At 40.0% G+C, this 23,741-nt stretch overlaps 1 protein-coding gene and 1 long non-coding RNA gene across 5 annotated transcripts in view; one reads left to right on the top strand and one right to left on the bottom strand.

Annotated features, from left to right (window-relative positions):
- The window catches only part of NCAM2 (neural cell adhesion molecule 2), a 558,500-nt gene that overhangs the window by 12,218 nt on the left and 522,541 nt on the right, over nucleotides 1-23,741 (top strand). The window lies entirely within an intron of this gene.
- On the bottom strand, nucleotides 9,264-17,966 carry LOC140894813 (uncharacterized). Its single transcript, XR_012153952.1, has 4 exons — nucleotides 17,724-17,966; nucleotides 17,050-17,128; nucleotides 13,006-13,082; nucleotides 9,264-9,753 (listed from the first exon to the last, which is right to left on the bottom strand). It is a non-coding gene; the product is annotated as an uncharacterized LOC140894813 (long non-coding RNA).

Below are 23,741 nucleotides of genomic sequence, written 5' to 3'. Positions count from 1 at the left end.
TTGTCAATGACCAGGTATCGCAACCTCTGCCCCTCTGTAGTGGGCAATATCTGTGACCAGCATTCCAGATCCTGAAATTGGAAGAACTCCTTAAACTTCCTTTATAGCTGAGCTGTGTGCCTGGAGCCAAGAATTTCCATGCCACTGATAACATCATATACTGAGGCTCCATAGAGCCAGTGGCATCTGCTCAGGTTCGTTGCTAGCTCCTGGTGCAAGCTCAGAAAATCTGTCAAACTGAAAACGAGACAAGGTGTCTGCTATGCCATTATTCATCTCTGGCATGTGCTTGGAAGAAAAACAGATGTTAAGGTTTAAACATTGTAGAACTCACTAACTTCATAATCCTCTGTGATCTGCACGTTTGGCAATTAATAATTTGTACCACTGCCATGTTGTCGCACCAGAAACATGCCCTTTACTTAGTCAGCTCCGGTCCCCAAATAACTGTTGCAACTAAAATGGGGAAGAATTCCAGGAAAGTCATATCACACACAGCCCCAATTTGCATCCAGATAGCAGGTCATTTCTGGGCACATCACCTGCCTTGATAAAACAGGCCAAAACCTGTACCCCCTGAAGCATCCGAATGGATTTTTAACCCCCCACCCCCCGTCATAACCATTACTTCCTCCACAATGACACCCCATTAAATTGGCTCAAAAAACGTTCCCACACCTTCAAGTCTTCCTTCATCTCTCTATTAACTCGTATGTAATGGTGTAGCCTGGCTATGCCCACTGTTGCCACCACAATCCAGGCGCAAAATGCTCACCCCAGGGCAACAACCATGCAGGCAAAGTTCAAGTGCCACAGAATAGACTGCAGGTCTCGCAGCATGGATTTTTTTTTTTTTTTGGCTCTTACAGCTTTCCTGAGCAATCTCAATAGCTCCAGAAGCTTATCCTGAGGGAGTCGCAGAATGCACTCCCTGGTGTCCAGCTCGATCCCCAGGTAGGTCAACATAGTGGAAGGGTCCTCTGTATTTTCTTCCACTGGAGTACCCCCAGTCATTTAGCCAGGACCTGAAATGTGTCCAACAGGTGAACACACCCATCTGACCCACCTTGTCCCACAAACAAAAAGTCGTCTAAATAATGCACTACTTGGCATAGTCCAGCTGCCCGAAACCACTGCCCAGTGCAACATTGTACTAATTTTTTCAGATGCTGAACCAGATACCAAACAGCCCATGGGCATAACCTTGTCACAATACAATTGTCCCTCAAAAGAGAAACCCAAAAGGTCAAAGTCCAATGGGTGCACCGGCAGCAGTCAAAAAGCAGACTTGATATCACACTTAATGTTAGCCATTAGTGCCCCCGGGCCACAAGACCTAACCATACAAATGGCTTCGTCAGTGGGGGAATAGTGCACGAACATATCGCCGGGTCTATCCCATCATTAATAGAGCCGACTCGTGGGTATGAGAGGTGATGAATTAATTGGTATGTCCCTGGAGTCGTCTTGGGGATCAAACCCAGGTGAGAAACCCTTAAGTTTTCTATAGATAATTGATCAAATGGCCCTGCCACCCTGCCCTCATTTAATTCCTGTGTAATCTTTTCTTGAGCAATATGTCCCATCCCAAATACTGACTTCAATTTTTTTGACATCACATGGGTCCTATTCTCTGAAATGGGGATCTGAAATCCCACAGTAAACCCCTCCCACAAATATGCTCCATCTGTTTTGTTAGGGTAATCACAGAGGAGAACCCTTAACAGCTCCGACCTAATTGGTGTTGGTGCCCATGCCCATTGCACCATCCTCAGCTTGCCCCCTTCCCCTGCTTCTGTTCTGTGAACATAATCTGTTCCAACCGAACAACCTGTGGCTGGCACCTCAGCCACCCGCAATCCTGTTTCCTCCTTGTGACCGTCCCCTACCGCTCTGGCAAGAATGGGCTGAATGGGTCCCAAAACATGTCTCGCAAACATGCCTAAATTTACAGGTACTGCAAAAACAACCACGGTCATTAAATGCCTGCAAATATCATTACATGACTCAGGCCCCTACTGAGCTTCCTATGGGATGAACAAGCTACTGTCTGTGTGAACTCCTGGTCCCCTCGGAGTCATCCACTCCAATCACAGTGTGTGATGACGTATGTCCCACTGGATCCCAGTTTGTGTTGCTGCCTTCAATCTAAACTGCTCATTATAATTAAACCAGGATATGCCCCTAAACATATTGTATGTCCGCCTGATTATGTCCATACACTTAAACAAGGGAGGGCTTCTCTCCGGGTAAGCCTGTACTATCACACCTGCGTAGATAAGGAAGGGAGCCTCTCAATTTTCCCATGTTCTAGGCACGCTTGGCTGCTTGGGCAGCTCTCTATTCTGCTTGCTCTGCCCATGCTTACTCTCTGTCAACACCTCCCTGTGCGACAAGGATAATATGACCATGTATTCCCCTCTCAGGATTTTATCCTTAATTGTACTGAGAAGGTGAACTCCATCGGGTCAGCCACCCCACCATAACTGTACTTGAGACTGACTTATGGGGTATTCTCAGTGCCCTGCACCTCCCTAGCTCCCCACAGGAACCTCTACTCTATCCCATGAAGTTGTATTTCCTAACAGCCGTTGAGTCAAAATGTGCCCAGGGGCTTCATCCCCACCAGGGGCTCCCATATCTGTGCGGGGGATCTGCCCCATCTGCCCATCTCCTGCCTCCCAAACTTGAGCCCAGGCTGGGCCCACCCTGTCACCCCGTCCAGACCCCTCACTCAGAGATCCCTGAAGTTGTTGCAACAATTGCAAACTAGCTTGAAGCAGCTGTATAACACCATTAGTGTCCCCCTCAAGGGTGTGCCCCTCAGACGGGTCTGTCATGGGTCTCTGATAAGACAGAGAGACCCTGTCTGTCTGCTCCCAGGCTAGACTATCTATTACCCCGTTAGGACCACTCCTGTCTTCCCCAAGTAAACTCACAGAGGGACAGTTTGAACCCAGACCCCACAGCTCACTGAGGCCCTTGCAACAATTACTTTTTGCCACACTGCAAGCCAGGATATCACCCATGCCAACAATCGCGCCCCGCCCCCACAACCTCTGTCTTTTGCAGATCATACTGCAATTAGCATGGCCCCCATCTCTTGAGTTCAGTGGAGAAGAACATCCTGGTTCTGGGTGAACCCATATAATTTGAAAGCTCTGCAATGCTGTTGAAACAACCTCAGAAACAACTTCACTGACCACTTGTCGCACAGCACTGCTGATGGTCCCACTAGCAAACACAGCCTGCCCACCTGCATGCGTGGATGCTTCCCCATGAGCATCTCCATCCGTCAGCCCATGAGGCCTGCTGTGTGGAAAAAGGGGCTTCCAACACCCAGGGCTTGCACCTTTATAGCCTTCCAACCTCACATTCCGGGGGCGGGGGTGAATCAGTCCCACAAAGCTGATCACTGCTCACCTTTTGCAGCAGTTTCTGATCTTCTTTTGCCCTCTCTCCACCTCCATAAAGCACTGCTGTCTTCCTTCAGCAAGTCCAGACAGTGTTCCCCCTGCTTCGGGGGGTGCGGTGTGGTCATTCTCAAAGATTCACTGAGTTGACTCTGAGCTTTGCCCTACACTTATTTGACACAAGTCTTTCCTTTGAGCTGTGCTTCCATTCACTGACCAAATACAATGTAACTGAATTATCCAAGCTCAATTTTTCTGCAGTATTATTTTCTTTTTAATGGGGGTAAATCGTCTCACTCAAAGCTGCTCACCTTTTAGATGTAGGAGGGCTGGTTTAGTGTTAAAGTAGCACGTTAGTGATCCACAGGTCCAAGTGGCATCAAAACAGCTGGTTATACTGAGAAATTTAGTGCTTGATCTGCTGGTAATAATTACAATACATAAATAAATAAAACACGTTTTTGCACAGTACAGGAAAGATATAAGTCTATTTGAATGTAGGTGATCTCTATCCAATTTTTAATGCCTAGGTGTTCAGCTATTGAAATCAACACTCATAACTGACATCGTTGTTCGTCTTAGAAGAGGCGCCCAAGACTAAGCAAAAGTGGAATCTTTCCTTCCTTCTTAATGCTATTTGTCTTTAAATATATAGGCTAGCCAGTTATGTGGTGAGTCAGTTAAGAAGTGATGTTCTTTAGACAGCAGAGAAAATGTACCATCTCATAAGAAATGATATCTCAGGTTTGTTAAATTAACATTTGTTGCATCGTCTCTGGTCAAGATAACCATTGATCTTCTTCATAATAACAGAGGAATAAAGTGATCTCTGATCCAGCTGTTGACATGGAAAGAGAGGACCTATTAATAGTGAAGAAATACTTTGGAAAGGAGGTAAAGGAAGCACCATTTTGTAGAGGTTGGAGCAGCGGAACTAGGAAGTAGGAAACCTGAGCTCTGTTCTTAGTTCTCCCACTGTCATATCCTGTGACCTAGGTAAATTACTTCATCTGTGTACCTCGGTTTAATAATCTATAAAATGGGAATACAAGTACTTAGCCACTTTTTGTAAGGTGGTTTGATATTCTTACATAAAAGCCACTACAAGTGTGAAGTATTGTGATATTAATGAAGAAAATCAAGCCTGGAGGTTTTTTTTTCTTAGTTGTCCTGAAGGATAACTGTTTTTCTGCACATAAACTGTGATAACATTTTACCAACTTAGAAGCAAATCAGCAACATTTGTGGCATAGTCAAATTAGTTGTTTCTGGATTCATAGTCTATTGAGTTTATTGTGTTATTATTTATTTATATTATGGTGGTATCGAGAAGCTTCAGCTCCCCATTAATCTCCCCATTTTACTAATTCAAAATGAAACAAAGAGAAACTAACTGCTTACCCAAGGTTACAGAGGAAATCTATGGTAGATGCAGATCTATGGTAGATGCATCTGATTTGCACAATAGTGTCGTAACTACAAGATCATCCTGCCTCTGTTATATGACAAGACAGGTGTTCTCAATCTTTTTCTCTCTGAGCCCTCCCCCCGAATACACTGTAAAAAGAAAAAAAAAAAAACTCCACAGACTATCTCTGCCACAGCAACTGTTTTTTTTTGTTTTGTTTTGTTTTGTTTTTTGCATATAAAAGCCAGGGCCAGCACTAGAGAGTAGCAAGCAGGGCACTGCCTGGGCCCCATGCCACATGGGGCCCCATGAAGCTAAGTTAGTCAGGCTTCAGCTTCAGCCCTGGGCACTGGTGGGGCTCAGGGCACAGGGCATCAGCCCCATGTTGTGGGGCTTCAGCTTTCTGCCCTGAGCCCCACCAAATCTAATGCTGGCCATACTTGGTGCCCACCCACCCCCGACACCTGCTTGGTGTGGACCCCTGGTTGAGAACCACAGTGATAAGACATAGTAGCATAACTGGCAACAAAGGTGATGATTAGTATACTAATCTCACTCCTTCAGTCTCTCGGAGCAAAGAATATCCTCTACCCCCTCAGCCTCTATCTCCGGGGCCTTGAAACTTGCATGAGGGAGTTGGGGCCAGACTGGTTGGTCAATGTGGTGATTCAGCACACCTCCAAGGGCTTCTGTGGAAACCAACCTGGAACCTAAATCTTCGCTCCCATTGCAGAGTACCCAAGGGAGGACCCTGGCACTATCACTATCTGACCTGCCCCAGGGGATGAATTCCTCTCCAGTGCAATTCCTCTCCCAGGACTGTAGTTGGCCCAAAATATGTGTACTGATGTCCGACTAAATGCCATCCCTACATTATTGAAAAGACTAAGCACAGAACATACAAAAGTATATATCAGTTATATTCTGAAGCATATCCTCTTGAGTCTGTTCTGAGTAGTCATTGATTTAAAAAAACAACTAAGCAAACACTCTCTTTGCTGGGAAATTTAAGAAAAATTGCCAGAGTTTTCATAAGACCTTGATACAAACATTGTTTTATGCACTCAGCTCAGTACTCTGGCTCTGTAGGAGTAATTACAATAAAATATGATACAGTCAAGATTGTTTTTCATAGTTTTGAAATAATCGCTCATGGTTTATCTCTTTGAAGGACGAAAACAAATTCTTTCTCCTTACCAAATTGTTTTCCCTCTGTGGGAAAACCGATCATTTTGTTTTTCCAGGTTGGTCTTGAGTGTGGGACTGCTAACGTTGTATCATTGTTTTGGAATAGGTTATATGAGAAAAAGGGAGGTCATACTTTGAGCCTTCCGGTACTTTTGTATCTCTCCAGGGCTGGCCTTAGGGAAAATGGCACCCTGATGAACTTTCTTTGGCACCCTTTAAGTACTGCTCCCTGAGCAGAGGGCAGCTGCTCAGCAGGCAGAGCAGCAGCAGGTGGAGTGGCGGCAGCCCTGTAGGAGTTATGCTGCTGGGAGGGTGGAGAGGGGACATGTCTGAGCCCCTGGCTCCCACTCCGCAGCCCCATTTACCTCCTCCTCCTGCCTCCCAGGTGGACTTGTCCCTTCTGCAGCCTCTTGACCCCGGTGACCTCGGCAACCTGGGTGCTGTATATCTCTCTAACAAGACTTATTACTAAAGTTTCTGGACCAAGAGTCAATATACTTGAGTTCTGTTTCCTACTCTTTACTGATTTTTCAAATCAGTCATTTTAGAGTGACTTTTGCACTATGGAGTACTGTTTCTCTTTATTTAAAACAGGGATGATCATGCACGGCCATCTTTGTATTTTGCTTTGAGGCCTATGGATTTTTTTTTAAGTGTACACATTATGAAAGTGCTAGATTTTATCATAATGGTAATGTTAGTTCAAGAATTAAACAAACAATAAAGCCATAACAATTTTGATTAGAAAAAATCAAGGAAATACTAAAAGTAATTGATAGGGAATACTTTTATTTAAAAGAAGGCACTTTGGGAGGAACCTTGTACATACAACCAAATAGCCAATATTTGCCTACAAAAGTGGAAGTTATTATCCAGGTGGATGCTCTCACCCACATTTTTTGATACAGGGAGCATTCTGGAATACCAGCTCTGACACATAGTTCCAAAACAACTCCTTACACAAAGGAGATGAAGGAGCAATCAGAGAGAAAATGGGTGTGTTCCATCCATAGTTATATTCACATGATACTGAACATCCACTGCAACAAACTGGAGAAGCTTTGTAAATATCAATATAACCTATTTCAACTTAGGTCTTGGAGATGGGAGAAGAGGAATTACTAGGAGGAACAGGAACAAGAGGTAGATTGCAAAGGAGGGTTCATTCTGGGGCCCCAGTGTCATGGTAGTTTTCAGAACAGCCTGTATTGCATATTAGGTAAGTTTGGGATGGCTAGCAGAGGCTCCATGATACAACTTTGCTTGTGGAGCACATATGTTGTTTATGGTTATAACTGGCGACATTTAGAGATAACAGTCCTTCCTTCAGCATGTTCTGCCAATTCCCAGCTTCACAAACTCATGGCTTTGTGTCCCATCTAAGTTTTTCACCTAGATTTAAGTGCTATTTGGAATTAGCCATATAACAACAATCATAAATATGTTACTTATCTAGGAACTTTCAACTGAGGATTTCAAAATAATAAGGGCTGATTTATGCTTCTTGCTTAGATGAGCTGCACTGCAGAAGATGATGTGCCACCTAAATGGAGGTGGCTGGAGACACAAGGGGTGACATCTCGGCTCCACTGATGTTAATAGCAAAACTTCCAGATACTTCAGTGGGGCAGGGATTTCACTAATGCCTCCTGTGTTTTGAGGGGAGTATGTTGGGAAGTGTCCCTTGCTACAGCCATGGTAGTGCCCTCCCCAGTGCATTTCCCTGCCTTTGTCCCACACAGAGACACCTATTCCAGGGCCACTAGAGCGTCTGGAAGTAATACCAGTCACTCCTGTCATGTGCTGAATACTACTGGGAAGCAGAGAGACTATGCCTCCATTCTCTTCTCCGCTCCCCCCCACACCACAAAGGTGGATTGGGGCAAAATAACTCCCTGCCTCTACACTGTTAGGGAGACATAATCTCTCCCCCACCTCTAAGTTAAATGGTTACTATTGACACTGTTTTCCACCTGAGTAATATGATTGTATGGAAAGGTAATCTGATTTGACCATGGTTACAAAGTGATTCAGGGGTAGAGCCAGGAACAGCACTCACCTGCTCTATGTCCCTAGACCGCACAGCCTTGTAGGTAGTACGGTAATCCCCCAAAATGCAAGTTTGAATGTTGCAAAGATTTTTAACTTTTAACACTACATTTGAAAGTCTTTAAGCTTTGCAATTATATGTTCCATAACCTGTTAGCATTGTATATTGAGTAAACATTTCCTGCAGATGAGAGAAATCTGAGTAAAATTAATCTTTCTTTGTTCTATTTGAATTTAAATACAGTTGCTTCTGCTTTAGCATGACTTGCTCAACAAGGACAGCCCTATTTGTATTACAAACTATGATTTGTAACATGCAATATATATTTCTTTTTTCTAATCTTAATTGTTAACTTTTCCAGAGCAAATCTGTCACTTTGACAAGGTGGATTTCTTATTTAATCTCCAGCCTTTAAAGCAATCCTGTGAAAAAGATCCTTTCTGAGTCCAAGTTCTTCGTTGTCGTGTTGCTAGAGTGCATTTCTGACCAGAATGCAAAGTAGTTTTAATCCATACATCCCTTTTTCTGTACTGGGATAGATGCCAAATCTATGTCAGTAATTAACTTTTGAATGTCAGCTGTAACAAATACAGTTTCAGTGTAATTTGACCAGTTAACTAGTTAAGACAAATGAACTGTTTTCATGAAATAGTGCTAGGGTATATTTTGGATTCACAGAAATATTCAAGCTGTATCACATCTCGAAAGAGAGGGCGAGAGAGGGCAAGAGTGCAAGAATATTCAATTTGTAGAATTTTTTTAAGATTGATTTTTAAGAAACAGCTGTGATTAATTTCTCAAATAATAGCATGCGGGACTGCTGACTGATAAAAGTGACACACAAAACTGTAGTAGTTTTCAGTACTGTTTACAGAAAGTGTATTTCATGATTATTCCAATTCTTCTGGGTTGTTGCAAAAGGGGTAGAAAACAAAAATACACCCTTCTCCCATGCCTGGCTGTAATCATTAGGATAACATTATCTGAGACTCAGGGTAGAAAAAGTATTGTAAAAATAGAAAAAAATACTTAAAATGTCAGAAAAATCTGATCAAGCAGCAGCTGTCAATCAAGAACAAAGTACATGACCCCATTAGATGGAGCTGAGTGAATAATACACAACAAATAATGTATTCAAATTATAGGTATATTTTCTGTTTGCAAATTGTCAAACAAATCAACATTTAAAAATGTATTTGTCAGTCATAATTAACTCATTATTTCTTTAGCAAATAAGTTTTAGTCTGCAGATGGCATGTGAACAATTTGTATTTCCAGTTTATAGCGTGTTGATTAGTTGAATAATGTTTTTGCGTTTTAGATTTGATGACGTGCAATGAAATACTACAAATTATGAATTTTGGGATGAAATATACAAGTCATAATTCACTTAAGGTGAATTTTCTACTGTGAGATTTTAAAAATGCACTTTTGTAGGTATTCTTGCTAGTAAAGCTCAAACACTGGAATGATAGTAAGTAGATACAAAAGGATCGTTGTAAAATGTTGTCATTTTTAGGACCTTACATACGACTGCAGAGTAGTTTGTCTTTGTCACACTGATGTCAGGTGCTAGAAGTCTTTGTGGAGATGCAGAATTATTTGTGCTGACTCACTCTGATGTTAGATTAGCTGAGCCCAATTAATTCCAATCTGGGAGCAATAAAAGTTTTGAGCATCAGGCAGCGGAGGCCCTGCAAAGAAAATGTGCAGGAAATGTTCAGAGGAGGAAGCTAATTCTGATATTTATATTGCACTGTGTAAGTCAACAATAAAAAGCAAACTCCAGGAGAGGGGTAAATTTGAACTACAGCTTGTGTATGTAAAATCTGTTTGGGTCAGAGTAGGAACTCCATCTCTTTACTGTTATGAATGCTAAATGAAATTTTGCTTTTTCATTCTGGAGAAAAATGATGGAAATTTCCACTGTTTGCTCAGGTCTGTTTTAAGAATGTTAAGGCTGTCACTTTAGACAAAATGCTGTTTTTTCTACAAACCCAGAGGAAACCAACTTTGTGCCTGTAATCTGTGCAGTAGTTGGTGGAATAGAATCCTCTCACTCAGTTGGCAAGATGTGGAACACCATTACAGTTCCATTTTGGCCACCACTATAGCCTATTGGTTGTAACAGCATTTGCACATTACATTCCTCTCATCTAGATGGGCTTTGGACTATGGATCTACATGGACATGGTCCCACCCATTTCCCACCTATCTCTCTCACCCCTCTTCTCGCCCTCCACACCTTGGAGCAATTTAAAGTCAGCCTTTGCCCAAGATTACCAAACAATGGTATTTGGGGTATCAAAGCATTTTCCTGTACAATTACCTCAGTATTTTATATACCACTTTGTTTAACATTCAGCAAGTGCTCAGGCAGGAGCCATTTTTCTCAAAAGAGAAGGCACATCCGTTTTATTTACTGTGTCCACTCTTTCTAGGTTTCTAGTAGCTTCTAGTTCAGTTACTATGCTCAAAATGTAATATATAGTAGCATTGTTACTCTCATACTAATATTAATCATCTCATTATCATGATCACTCCCATGGTGGTAGCATGATACCTATCCTTACATCCCCTCAGCTGCTTTTATCTACTTTAATTCTTCTGCAACAACCCTTCTAACTTTGAAATACTAGTTCATATTCCAGGAACAAAAATCTTAAATTCAATAGTCAGTCAGGTTTCTAACAGTAACATACTAACCTGTGTTATCATTTACAAATCCCAATCACTTTAAAGCAAGGAAACAAACAGTTAAAGACATTATGAAACACACTGCTTACATAATTAGCATAAATACATTGGCTTAAATTTTCAAACCTGGGTCTCCCTAAAGCTAGGCACCTAAATCCTATATTTAGACACCCGACTTGTAACCAAGTATAAAGAAATGAGTACTTCATCAGACTGGAAAAACCTGTCTCACTGTGCTCAGAGAACAATTGACTGGATGCCTAAAGTTAGACTCCTAAGTCCATTCTTTAGGTCCCTAAATAGTAACTTAAAACTTCAGAAGATACTTGACTGGAGGCTCCTCAATCTGCAAACATTCAAGCTCCTCTACTCCCATGAGCATAAGGTTCAACTGCACAATCCTAGGTCTCATTTACCTTCAGGAGCTGTCCCTTTTAGCATTTCCCCACACTGGACACTGGCCTCAAGTTGTGATGAGTCAATAATTATAACAGCATTCTGAAAGCCACAAATCCTCTTGCTTCTAACCCAACTGTTCTACCTAGAGGCTCCCTGGAAGGTGAAAAAACCAACTGAGCTACATGACAGTTTGGCCCAACGGGAAGTAATCCTTCCTGACTTCTAAAAATAGGTGATGAATCAGACCTGTAGCCTCATATGTAGCACAGATCCAATCTAAAACTAAAGGAAAGGAGAGCTAACCAGAGATAAGAGGCTCTTTCAAAACCTAGGCTTGACTCAGTTTGGCTATTGTATGCACACCCTTGCCTGCTAACTCACATCATCCCCATTTACCCAGGCCATGACTAAGGAGAAAACCAAAGGGGGATGGGCTGTGGGGGAGCAGCCCCCCATCCAGCCACACACGTGTTTGGACTTTCCTTATTCCTTTACTGTCCAAAGTTCCTTTATCTCTGCTAAAAGCAGTAAGAGTGTGTTCGGTATGAAATAAGTCACACTTATGAAACAGCTCAATCATTCAAGGTTAGTTAACATGGTTACAGATGAAAGAATGAACAACGTGGGTAAAAGGAATGTGACCCTTTGCTTAAGGTTTTTGCACAGTAATGTCACCAGAGAGAACGTCCTCCAGTTTACAGAAATCAATGAGATGACTGGAAGAAGCATAGCAGATATGATATTGATTGAGCCACAAACCATAGAAATGTATCACAGTTGACTTGTGGTTTTGGGTTTGATGCGGCTTGTGAAATGAGAGGAAGCTTTTCTGGAACTTGGGCACTCATTTGCAGTGAGTACTCAGTGGTGCTTTCTGTCCATTGTCCAAGTGACTGTCTAATCTTGGTGATCAGTAAATCAGATTGTAACTGCACTTCATAATTGTTGGGGTATAATTGCCAGGAAAAAAAAAAAACCTTTCATCATTAACCTCAGCCTAAAGAGTGACCTGTTTGGAACCTCATATCAAGAGAGTTTCTAAAGACAAACCAAGTCAATGGCTCATAACTGCTCTGACAGTTGATTTGTTCACTTATATGACACTGTGAATACTTTCCATAAATTTGAATCCATATACTGTGGACACTCAAAAGATCACAAAGATTGGAACACACCAAAAAATGCAAATATTCTTCTAGGTGTTTTACATTTATAATCTTACTCAACATTGTAGAAGCTGCTTTGCTTGAGACAAGAAGTGAAATATAGTGCCCTGAAACTGACTTGTGGTCAACAACCATATAAAAATGAAGTTCACAAGTTTTGTGTCAAAATTAAGATTATGTCAACAATCTTTTTTCAAGAGAATGGCATATGAAAAGTGATGTTGGCCTAGAATTTTCACTGAGCAGTTTTGTCAAGCAACAGCAACATTAGCAAAATCTATCATCAGACTCCGCACTGCAATAGTGTAAACGTTCACTATTTCTTTCATTTATGGTTGCTTTACTTATGCAGATCAGTGACAGTTTTGGAGCTTACAGTAAAACTTGTAAAAGCTTTCATTGCTTTGCCACTCATTTTTCAACAATTACAAGCATAATGAACATGGATAATCGGATAGCCACTACTTGTTAAATTTATCTCATGAGAAATATCTGGTTTCTGTGGACTACCAGCAGTGCAGGAAATATTCACAAAGAAAAGAGTTTCTGCTTGACATGGTTATTGAAATTCTATTTAAGTTTGACTTGGTAATCTTTTTGAATATCCACATATTGCTAAAGATATTTATTACTCTGTCTGTAATTACAAATGTAGGAAACATTTTTTTTTTCCATCTTGCTTACCTGAAAAGCTTTTGACACACTGCAGTGTCTAATAACTGTTTGAATGGACTAGCCTCCGTGTTTATTTTGGAGATGACCTGAGATACAGACAAATTGACAGAAAATACAGTTGACTGCTTCGTAAGACAACTAGGTTCTTGAAGGCTGTTTCTTTTGTAAAGCATTAGATACACTGCAATTCTAATTTACATAACACTTATTTGAATACTGATTCTACCCTCCTGTTTTTCCCATTGCAAAAATTTTACAACCATGACTGCCATGAGCATTTAACTTCGACTAAGTCCTCTCAGGATTCTGGAAACATCTACCTCACACTAGGCATGTTCATATGCTTAGCACAATCTATTCCTTACTAACATTCTATCATCCCTTAGTATAATCACTCCAATATTAGTAAGAGAATGCCCCTTTGCTGTATTTAGATGTAAGTGTTGGATTTTTAAAAATCACGCACTATAAAAAGCTGTATGTGTATGGTCCTAAACACAGGTTAGACAGGTGGGAGCTTTAAATCCCATGTAACTTGCCTTGTGATTTTTTTTATTGATTTTTTTTAAAAATAGAAACAATAAAAAATACAAAAAAAGATAAATGACTTAGAGCTTCCATTTGTTTCTGAATACTGCATGCATCACAGGATCTACAACAGAATTATGCAGTTTTACAACTCATAAAAGCTGCAAGACCTGACAATACAAAACCAAGTACTACTGTATAGACATAACACATTGGAGTGGGGAGGTACAGTTGTAAAATAGGAGAAGATATACATAAATGGGAAGGAGGGCACTAGGGAGGGAATGGAAAAGAAAGGGGAGTTAGATGTAGGTGACTGGTGAAAATATTCTGGGGGAGTGTAGGGGCTGAGACTGCCCCACACCCCCCTGCAGCAGTGGCTCCTGTTCTGCAGGGCTGGGCCTGGCTCCCTGCTCAGCCCATTGGCTCTCACTGGCTGTAGAGTTTGAGGAGCTTGCCACAGCGTCATTTGATGAGCACATCTGCACGCAGGCAGGACCCTCTCCTCATGATGTCTGGTCCCCACCCCCAACTTTCTTCCTGACTGTTGTCACCAGATGCAGGGCCCCAGGATTTCTCCCCTGCTCTACTTCTGCTGGCCCTAACCTCACCAGTCGCAGGGCATCTCCCAGCAAATTGGACAGGTGCCAGGGCAGCAACGTGGCTCAGATAATAGATTTGGGAAATCTAAAATCCCTCTAGCCCTAGTTACCTGCCACCTGTGAGATTAGATGGAACATAGAGGTCCAGATTTCTTTGAGCAGTCTCAACATTGTTTATCCAAATGTGTCTAAAAATTTCTTTGGATTCATATATTGATTTCTAAGTCAATAAGCTGTTCTTTTAAAAACACTTCTATGAGCATAATCTTCACTGGCTGATTTTTTTCTCTCTCTTTATTACCTCACATGTACAGTGTTGTATTTGTGTGAAAAGAAGATTCTTATTTATTTAAATTAATTTGGTCCTGCTTATTCTCCAGCTACAATCATCAAAATGCTGTGTTTTATTTTAGTAGTATGTTGAAATGTAACGGGGTGCTGCGACAGATCAGTGTATAACAAATCCTTATTTCAGTAGAGCATTTTATTTAAAAAAAGATGCAAGATAGGAACAAAGGAAGGATTCATTTTAGGGAAGAGGAGCATATAAAAGTAAAACACAAAAATCCCATATTCATACTGTCATTATTCAAAAGACGACAACAACAACAAAAGCAGAAAATGCTGATATCCCGTGACACTAGACATGGCCTTATGACATCACAAGAAATATTGTAAGCAGTATTAAGTACTTAGAAATCTGCTTAGCCCAACTATAGGGGAGTTGACCAGATCACCCCTCTTCCTCTTCACCTGGAGAGGGAGACCCATATAAAGAGGATCCCCCACCATGTGTAAATCTGAGGAAGAGGGTGAAAAAAATCCCGCAACATAAGTACATCACATTCAGAAAGTGCGACTTATTTATTTTAAGTTGACTGTGTCCCTGTAATGTTTCCATTACATATTAAAGACACGGGTAGTAGAGCTGACTGAGCAGAATGGCATATTCTTTCCATTTTATGCCGCAGTCCTGTGGTCTGAGGAAATAGCTAGGCATACTTGTTCAAATCCTATTTAACTTGCAGCTTCTTCTTTTTTTTCTTTTTTGTTAAAAAAGAAGAACTTGCATCATTTCTATTTTCTACATCGGCAAGAAGCAATAATTCTGTTGATTTTGGGTGGTAATGTACTAATGTAGGTCTCTGTGTATTAATGTTTGACATCTTTTTTTTTTTTTTTTCTACTAAGTCTTTTCTTCTCCATGATTCAAACAAAGGAGTGCTAACAGTCTGTAGAGAAGATTTTCAAGGGATGCACATATTTCAGCAATGCTCACCAAACTGGATTATTTTAAATACATTTCAGTACAATCTGAACTTTTATGGTCTATGATGGTCAGATTCTTTTTTTGTCAAGTTTCTGTGCTCAGTTTAAGTTTACATCAGACACAGAAGAAAGTAGAATATGATTTAAATAATTTACTATTTTATTTCCATTAACAATTTTATATTTTTACATTATTTTTCTTATACATCTGTAGATAAATAGGTAGTTTCTCATTAAGCAATCTCCACCTAGTGGCAGCATGTCATAGCCAGCAACTAAATAGATAGAACTAGTGCGCTCAGATTAAGTCCTTTTTTCCTTTAAACATATAAGATGTCAGAGTTTGTTAGTCAGATAAGTTGTTTAGTGTTTAAAACCTCTCCTCATTTAGGTGAAATATATTTAATTTTAAGTTTCTTTTACTCATCTTGTATCTCATGTTGCATAAGTACCAGGATGGCTGTGCAATTTACAAGGATCCAATGCATAAGCACCTTCAAAGGGTGAAGCAATTGCCAAATTCTCCATTAGCATAGCTGTATTAATGGCTGCATTACTTCCGTTTATAAAGAACAATGAGTGTTGACTTTAGCCATCAAAATACCGCTGAAGTGTTTCACATTCATATTCTGCATATTGCTTGAGGTATAAAATATGTATTTGGCAGCTCAAAGTTAGCATAATGTACTTTCTTCAAGCATATTTTTGTAGCCCATTGCAAAGAAATGTTCCCTGAATTGCCAATTTGCCACAGGAAAGAAAGAAAGTCTTTCCAGACACAAGGCACAAGAATCAAATGAATTTGTGTTCTTCTAACTACAAAGCTATCCATATCAGTTATGTCTGAAGTGCAAAGTATGACTATAAAGTTACATATTATATAATTTGAGAAAAGTATCACAGACGGTTAAGCTTTATAAAGAAAGAATAATTCCTTCTATGTCTATTTTGAGTGTTGATTATGGTTTTAAAAATAAAAGCACCCTGGCAGCCATTAGGATGGCATATATATATATATGCCTAAATTTTCAAAGATATATGTATTAAAATTCTGTGGCAGGCAGGAGCTCATCTTTCAGGAAGAAAGATGGACTACCTGCTGTGTTTGTGTGACCCCTTTAGACAAACTGAAGCTTCAGTGTCAATTAACATCATAGAATGCTTTGCTTTGCCTAGCTTTCCTGATTATAGACAAATGTTACTGCAATGTTGGGGAGAAGTGGATGGAAAATTGACTTTTTTCCATGGAAACTCTAGACTTTTCATCAAAAGAAGCAAAAAACACAAAGCAACACATCCCTCAGCCCGCGCCGCTTCCCGCAGCCCACATTGGCCTAGGAAAGCAAACTGCAGCTAGTGGGAGCTACGATCAGCCGAAGGTGCGAATACAGCAGGTAAACAAACCGGCCCGGCCCGCCGAGGGGCTTACCCTGGCGGGCCACGGGCCAAAGGTTGCCGAATCCTGTTCTATAATTAGATTTCACCAAGTCAGTAACAAATGTGAACTCCTGGGCCATTATCCCAGTCTTACTATAGAGTCACAGAGAGCCCCTATCTTGCCGCTCAGACAAACTGAACTTTGTGGTAACAGGTTACTTAAACAAAAATCACAACACGTCAAGTTCCTCCCAGTCCTAAGAGACTAATCGCTCACCCCAGATCAATTGGTACTCCAGATCTTACACCAAAGACAATGCTGGCAGCCAATTCTATGGTAAGGTTGGGTTTATTAGCTAAGAAAAAAGAATGAGAATTATTGAGAGGTTAAAGCAGGTACAATATAAAAACAGATAAATCACAGTTTGTAACGCAGTGATGAAATAGATTGCCAGTTTCCCAAATGTCTTATCCAGGACTACCCAGAATAATCTCTGACTTCTCGTTCAGTTATTATGCCCTGTTAGAATCCAAACAGTCTAGTGATAAAGGATTTTTTCGTTGAATCCATATTATATCTTCTTCTCACAGAAGACAAGCTGTGACAGTCTCTTTACCCAAGTGGGCCTTTCCTCTGATGATGGTGTGTGAGGAATGCACATTTCACAAGATTTCTTTTATGGGTAATTTAGTTGCAAGGGTATTTATCATGTAAATGTTTGCTATTACACTATGACAGGAATAGAAAAGTGAAAACAATACAAGAAACATCCCATTAGTTGTATGAATTTTAAACACCCAAACCACTTATACATGAACAATCACTTAGATCTACACTAACACAAGTGAATTGGCCTGTGGCTCTGGACTGACCTGGTTTGTCAGCAACACAGTCCCCTCTTCCTGCAGGGTAAATAAAGATCTGAACACACAAAAAATAAAGTTTCTAACCTTCAAAAGTCATCAGTCCCTCCTTTGCATGTTTTGTCTGCTCAGATTCTTCAAGCATCAGGCAGTAAGAGCTCCTGTGATACTCCTTCCCAAAAGCTCAGAGCATAGGTCTGCTCCCTTCCACCAGCAGTGCAGGAACAATTTGTATAGTGGGGGTGCTGAAGGCAGAAACCATGCACTTGGGTTGCTATTACTACTTCAAGCCAGGGGATGGTTGGCAGCATCCCTCATTCAGCACCTATGCCTTCCACTGTCTGCCTCCTTCTGAGCTGCTCTGCATCCCCTTTTAAGCCCTCCTTCTAGCTTGTGCAGGCTTTGCAGGTGCAGCAGGTAGGGCTGCCTTGGACCAGAGGTGCTCCTTAACCTCTTCTTCTACAGAGTGGAAAACCTGCAGAGCTGTTTAAACTATTTTAAAGCCTTGTATACGTGTATGTCTGAATTGCTTTTCTGATTTGCGCTAATTATCTGGAGAAATGTTTGCTATACACAATGTTTTCTATTATCTGTTCAATCTGTTATTCTTTATTTAATTTGTTCAGTCCTGTGGCATACTTGATTATTTCTGATACACCTGGTGATTTTGGCTCCCCCCCTACCCCCCAAAAAAAGTAGCATATCTATTGTCCTGAGTAAGGGATATCTTTTTAATCGTGGCACTTAGGTTGAGGCTATATATTTCTGAAATAAAAGCAGGTTTTATTTTTAATATACATTTTAATACTGCTGTTTTCACAATACAGTGGAGAGGGAGGAGCTCTTCTGTTCTTAGTTTAAAACTGATGTAAAATCATTCACAGGCCGAGGACTTTTTTACAGCAAAGTTACAAGTTGATCAGTGTTACAAAATCAGGGTTGATGATGAAAGTGCATTCAAAACCTAATTATTATTGTTTTAATGTATTGGATTGTAAAGGCAGGCACTATGTCTACTTCTATGGCCCAAACCTGTTTCCTGTGCCTGCATGGAGACCTATTGAAGTCAATGGTCCTGTACAAGGGCTCAAGAGTCCACATTTGCTGATTTGATTTTAGGATTCTGCCTGTTTGCAGTCCACCAAGCACAACAGCACCCAGAACCTGACCGAGGTCTCTGGGAATTTTAATATAAAACGTAAAGGGCACAATCTAGTAATACTTGCATTAAAATAAATGTTGTTCTTATGTACTGAAAGTTAAAACATTAAGTTGTTTGTTATGCTCTCCCTGAATTACTGTTCAGAGAGATACACAAAACATGAATACTGAAAGGAAGGGGGAAAGAGAAGTAACCTAAAGCAAACAATGGATCTCCCTTACAAAGCATGAAATATAGTACTGCTGTCATAATTTGCAGAAGATAAACTTTCCCCAAAGGATAAATTGTGTATTACTGAGGGTGAAACTAACAGAAAGTAAGGCCTCTTTTTTCCTTTAAATTTAACGTTAAGAAAAATGAGACCTCCATCCTTCTAAGTTATATCTTAGAAAGGAAATAGATATAACCACTTCACTAATTAGCTTCCCAGCTCAATGCATTTGATTATGACATAGGCATGTGCCAATATGGCATCCGACTCAGTGAGGTGATCCAAGAAATAGGTTCTGCATTGATGTAGCTGACCAAGGTTTTTCCTTTTCTTCGAGTGCTGTAGAGATTATGTGCAATTATTACATGGCGTGGATCCACTTCCTTGCTCTGTTTCATCCAACAATATATCACATCCTCAACTTGATCAGTTAACAGCTAAAACTCAATAGATAAGTGGTATTTCATGGCTAATACCATACTTAAATAGAGCTATTTTTATTTATGGAAGTTCAGTTTAAGTGGCAAGGAATGTGTTGCAAAAAAAGGAACTGCAGACAGTTTTGCTATGAAGCGCTATGATATGTTTAATCTTCAGCATTTGCTATTGTATTGTCTTTTCAAAACTAGTAACTAATGAGAAACTGAAAATATACTACACATGCATCCTGAATCAGAGCTAGGTCTGTTGTTCGCTCTGCAAGGTTCCGATACCTAGGAGATATTAAGAGTATACTGTGGCTTTGTCAGAAACACTAAATAAGTGGCCCTGTACAGTTGCACTGCTCCAATACTAGATCAGATCAAATCTGGTGCCTGGTTCCCCCCTTCTATCTGGTGCAGGATATTGTTGTGTCAGCTGAGCTGGCTGCTGTGCTGGGTAAAGGAGCCAAGACCTCCTCTCAACACCTGCACACTCTCTGCCCACCTGGAGAGAGAATAGTAGCTGCTCTCTTCCTTTTCCCATGACTTGTAATATGAATGGTCAATACACACAAGTAATGGTATGCCATATGTCTGCTAACTCACCTGTACAGATACCGATAGTGGCTCATATTCTGGCCTTTAAAAAGTGGATCTTTATTGAGCAGCAGCAGTGAACAGAAGAGCTTTTGATTTGACGGTGCCAGGAGGTACACATTTGATTTAAATCACTAATACTAAAACAAAATGGAAAAAAAAAATTGTGTCACACTGAGTGTACCAGATGAGAAGATAGAACTTATATCTTGAACCAAGGTTTTCAAAGTATTATTATTATTTATTAAATTACAGTAGGCTGAGGGATAATGGGATAACTGATTAATAAGGCTCTCTTCTAGTAACACATAATAGGCTAACATTTTCTGAGAAATTGGCCTAGTGTTATAGGAAGTAATCTATGACTTGAAAATAGTTTAAGAAAGTAATATTCATGGTTATTTTTAATTTTCTATACAATATATAGACAACTCCCCTGAGACAGTAGTCCCTCCAAAAGTGGGCAATTTATATGATCTCTTGACATAAGAAACAACAAATGAAAACTGGTATGGGAATCATAGCTTAATATTCTGGATGTTGGAATCTAGGTATAGTACTGAAATATGAACTTTAACTCAGTAAGTTTGGCACTGTCTGGTTACTTTTATGCCTTTCTCGGGTCTGTTTCCTCCCTAATAATTCTATGTTGCTGCTTCCTTCTCCTCCATGTATAAGGAAAGTTCTACATTTTTCAAGGACTTATTTATTCTTTCTTGCAGAGGATGGCAAGTGCCTCCCATCTACCTTATTCTCTTGAAAGCAAATGACTTTTGAGAAATAACCAAACTAAATATAACTTAGCTGTTAGAGAACTTGAGCTCACACTCTAAGTCCACTACTGAGGATATATTTCATGCCAAAGAAAAAAACTAAAAAGATTTTGTTACTCATGCATCAGATAAATGAAAATGTTGTATAAACTTTTGGAAGTCTGGAGGATTAAAGGTCCCCCCACATAACCTGAATAAATAAGTCTGATTCTGCAAGTAGACATTAATCTAATTGGACTTTATAGATAGATGTGTGGAAACATCCTTAATTAAGGAGCTGGTGCTTTTGCTTGAATCTTGACCCACTTCCCCCCCATTATTCTTTTGCCATAGTTTAATAATTTCTCTCTTGCATTAAAGAGTAAATCTAATGAGACCAAGCAGATTAAGAATAATATTGAAGTGGGTTTTTTTTTTTTGTCCCTTTCTGTTACATATATGATGTCTACACTGACTAAAAAAAGGTTCAGCTTTTGAAGATTTAGGTGTTACAAGTCAGCATGAAGGAATTTATGACTCCATTGAGAATATGGGAAATAGTATGACTTCCAAAAGTCAGTTGATCCAGTCTTCCATTGAAGAGGTTAAACACTACTGCCCAATGTGCTGGTCAAACTATGGAAGAGGAAGCAGATATTAATAGTTTATATCTTCATTGAGAGAGAAAAAAACTAAAGTATAGCTGCCCAAGTTAATATGGAGATGCAAGGAATCCCAGGCATATCCGAGTAAAGTATATATAGTACATACAGCCCACATTTATTTATGGTTCCTTTACATATGTACTTTTGATTGTCTTTTCTTAGCATTATACAATTGAATCCTGTGCCAATATGTGATATTGAAGTGCCATGTGCTTAGGCCTAGTGCGCAGCACATCTCCACTGAAATCAATGAAGTTGTGATTTGCCCAGTTACACCAGTTGGTTCATAGTTTAAGTTACCTCTATTGAGATAAAGAACATTTCTCCTGGATTCAGCATCATTGCAGACCCTTCTTATTTCCTCCAATCACATGAGAGCATCAGGAGTTGTAGCATTTTTCCAATAGCAATATTAGCTAACTGAAAGCGTTGAGGCATGTTCTTGGCTACCACTTTTCATATAAATGTGTGTTATTTTCTAACACAAAACCACTTAGATTATATATGAATGTAATCCTTTCTTTATTTTAATCATATTGTTAGCCAGAAACATAATGATTATAATAATCTATGCATACATTTCATCCCTTTCCTTTCTCCTGCAAGAGATAAGGCATACTTTTGAATTGACATTATTGCATTATTCTTTATTAAAAGAAGAAATAGTATGATTGACAGTTTATTGTTGCCAGGGGGCTGCTTTTTTATTTTATTTTTTTGGAAGACTTACTTCAGACTGTCAGAAACGCAGACAAAATAGCCATTATTCACTCAGTCACATTTTCTTAGATTCTTGGATCCTGGAGATAATCCCAGGGTATTTCTGTGTGTCTGTCAGTGTTGTGCATGTGTGTGGTTATTGAAACTCATGGGAGAAGTGGCTTTCCAACTTGGCTTTGAAACAAAGATTTTCAGAAAACCCAGCATTTTGGGCTAAAGAAAACCTTTCAGAGCTCTCACATGACTAAATGCAATAATATGAAACGTCATTTAGAGTTTTTATAGCACTGTAGTTTTTAAAAGATATATCAAACTTTTTAGGAAATAAATGTGAAATTAACAGGGAATGTAACTAAAGTATTGAGGTGAATTTGTCAGTCCTAAGTAAGGGAAGTATTCCTTTGTTTAATTAGATCATACAGTCTTTTAAAATGATATTTTTTTTTCACTGTTGGTTTATTTACAACTCTTGCTACTAGCAGTTCCCTAGGGATAATTGCATGAAAATTGCCTGAAACATTTACACTGCAACTTTTTAATTAGATGAACTCAGGTGTTTCAGTAAGTATGCACCTAAGCTTACCTACCGTAAATAATGAATGTAAAGGAAAAATCTAGAGGGAGAAGTTTTGAACACCTCAGCTGGCACACATTACTGGGAAAAAATGAAAACAATGACTTTGTTTTATTTCAGGTAAACTATTATTAAAATGAACTTCAGAAATTAATTTCTGGCCTGACTTTCAAATCCTGTTAAAAGTCAGTGAGAGGCAGAGGTGGTCATTGGAAATCAGGCCATGGTGGATATTTATGCTATAAAGATATAGGTCTGGGCTCTGAGTCCCATAGCATGCTAAAAGTGTATATCTGTATCATTATTAGACACAGATCAGATTTCCCTTGCCACTTTTGCCTCTTTATACCAATTATACAGATATGTGGGTGCTTAATATAATTAACAGTGGTTTAAATAGAAAAACTGAGGTTTGGTCCAGATTTGATTAGCACCTGAGAGACCAATACTAATGGCCTGATTTTCAGAGGTGCTGAGTGTTCACAAATGAAAGTGAAGGCAGATGGCCAGATTGTGTACAGCTGTGAAGGTGAAGAGGGAGGGGTAAGGTGCTTTCCCCTCTTGTGTGGCTCTGCAGAAATCCCCAGAGCACGTGGACTGTGAAGGCCTCTCACAATTGCAGTCTCTGTGTTCTGACGAGTCCTGGGATGTCTTGCTCCTGTTCTCTTCTTCCCCTGGGGGGCCAGACTCCTAGGGTATATCTACAGTGCAGTTTTTAGGGATGATTATAGCTCAGGCAGACATATCTGCACTAACTTTATCTCCTCTACCATTGCTAAAAATTAGCAGTGTAGACACGGTTGCGTGGGCTTCAGCATGGGCTGTACAAGCACGTTGCTAGCCTGCACTGAAACCTGCTATTTTTAGTAATACTAACACAAATATAGCTAGCCTGGGTATGCCTACCTATGTGAGATTGCAGTGTAGATATGCCCCTAGAAGGGTTGGAAAGGAGATGAGGTCGTGGCAGAACTGGATTGGCACACTAGGTGGAGCAATATG

The sequence above is a fragment of the Lepidochelys kempii genome, chromosome 1, assembly GCF_965140285.1.
Source record: "Lepidochelys kempii isolate rLepKem1 chromosome 1, rLepKem1.hap1, whole genome shotgun sequence".
In the NCBI taxonomy this organism is placed as follows: domain Eukaryota; kingdom Metazoa; phylum Chordata; order Testudines; family Cheloniidae; genus Lepidochelys; species Lepidochelys kempii.
This window is presented reverse-complemented; position numbering and strand designations above follow the sequence as displayed.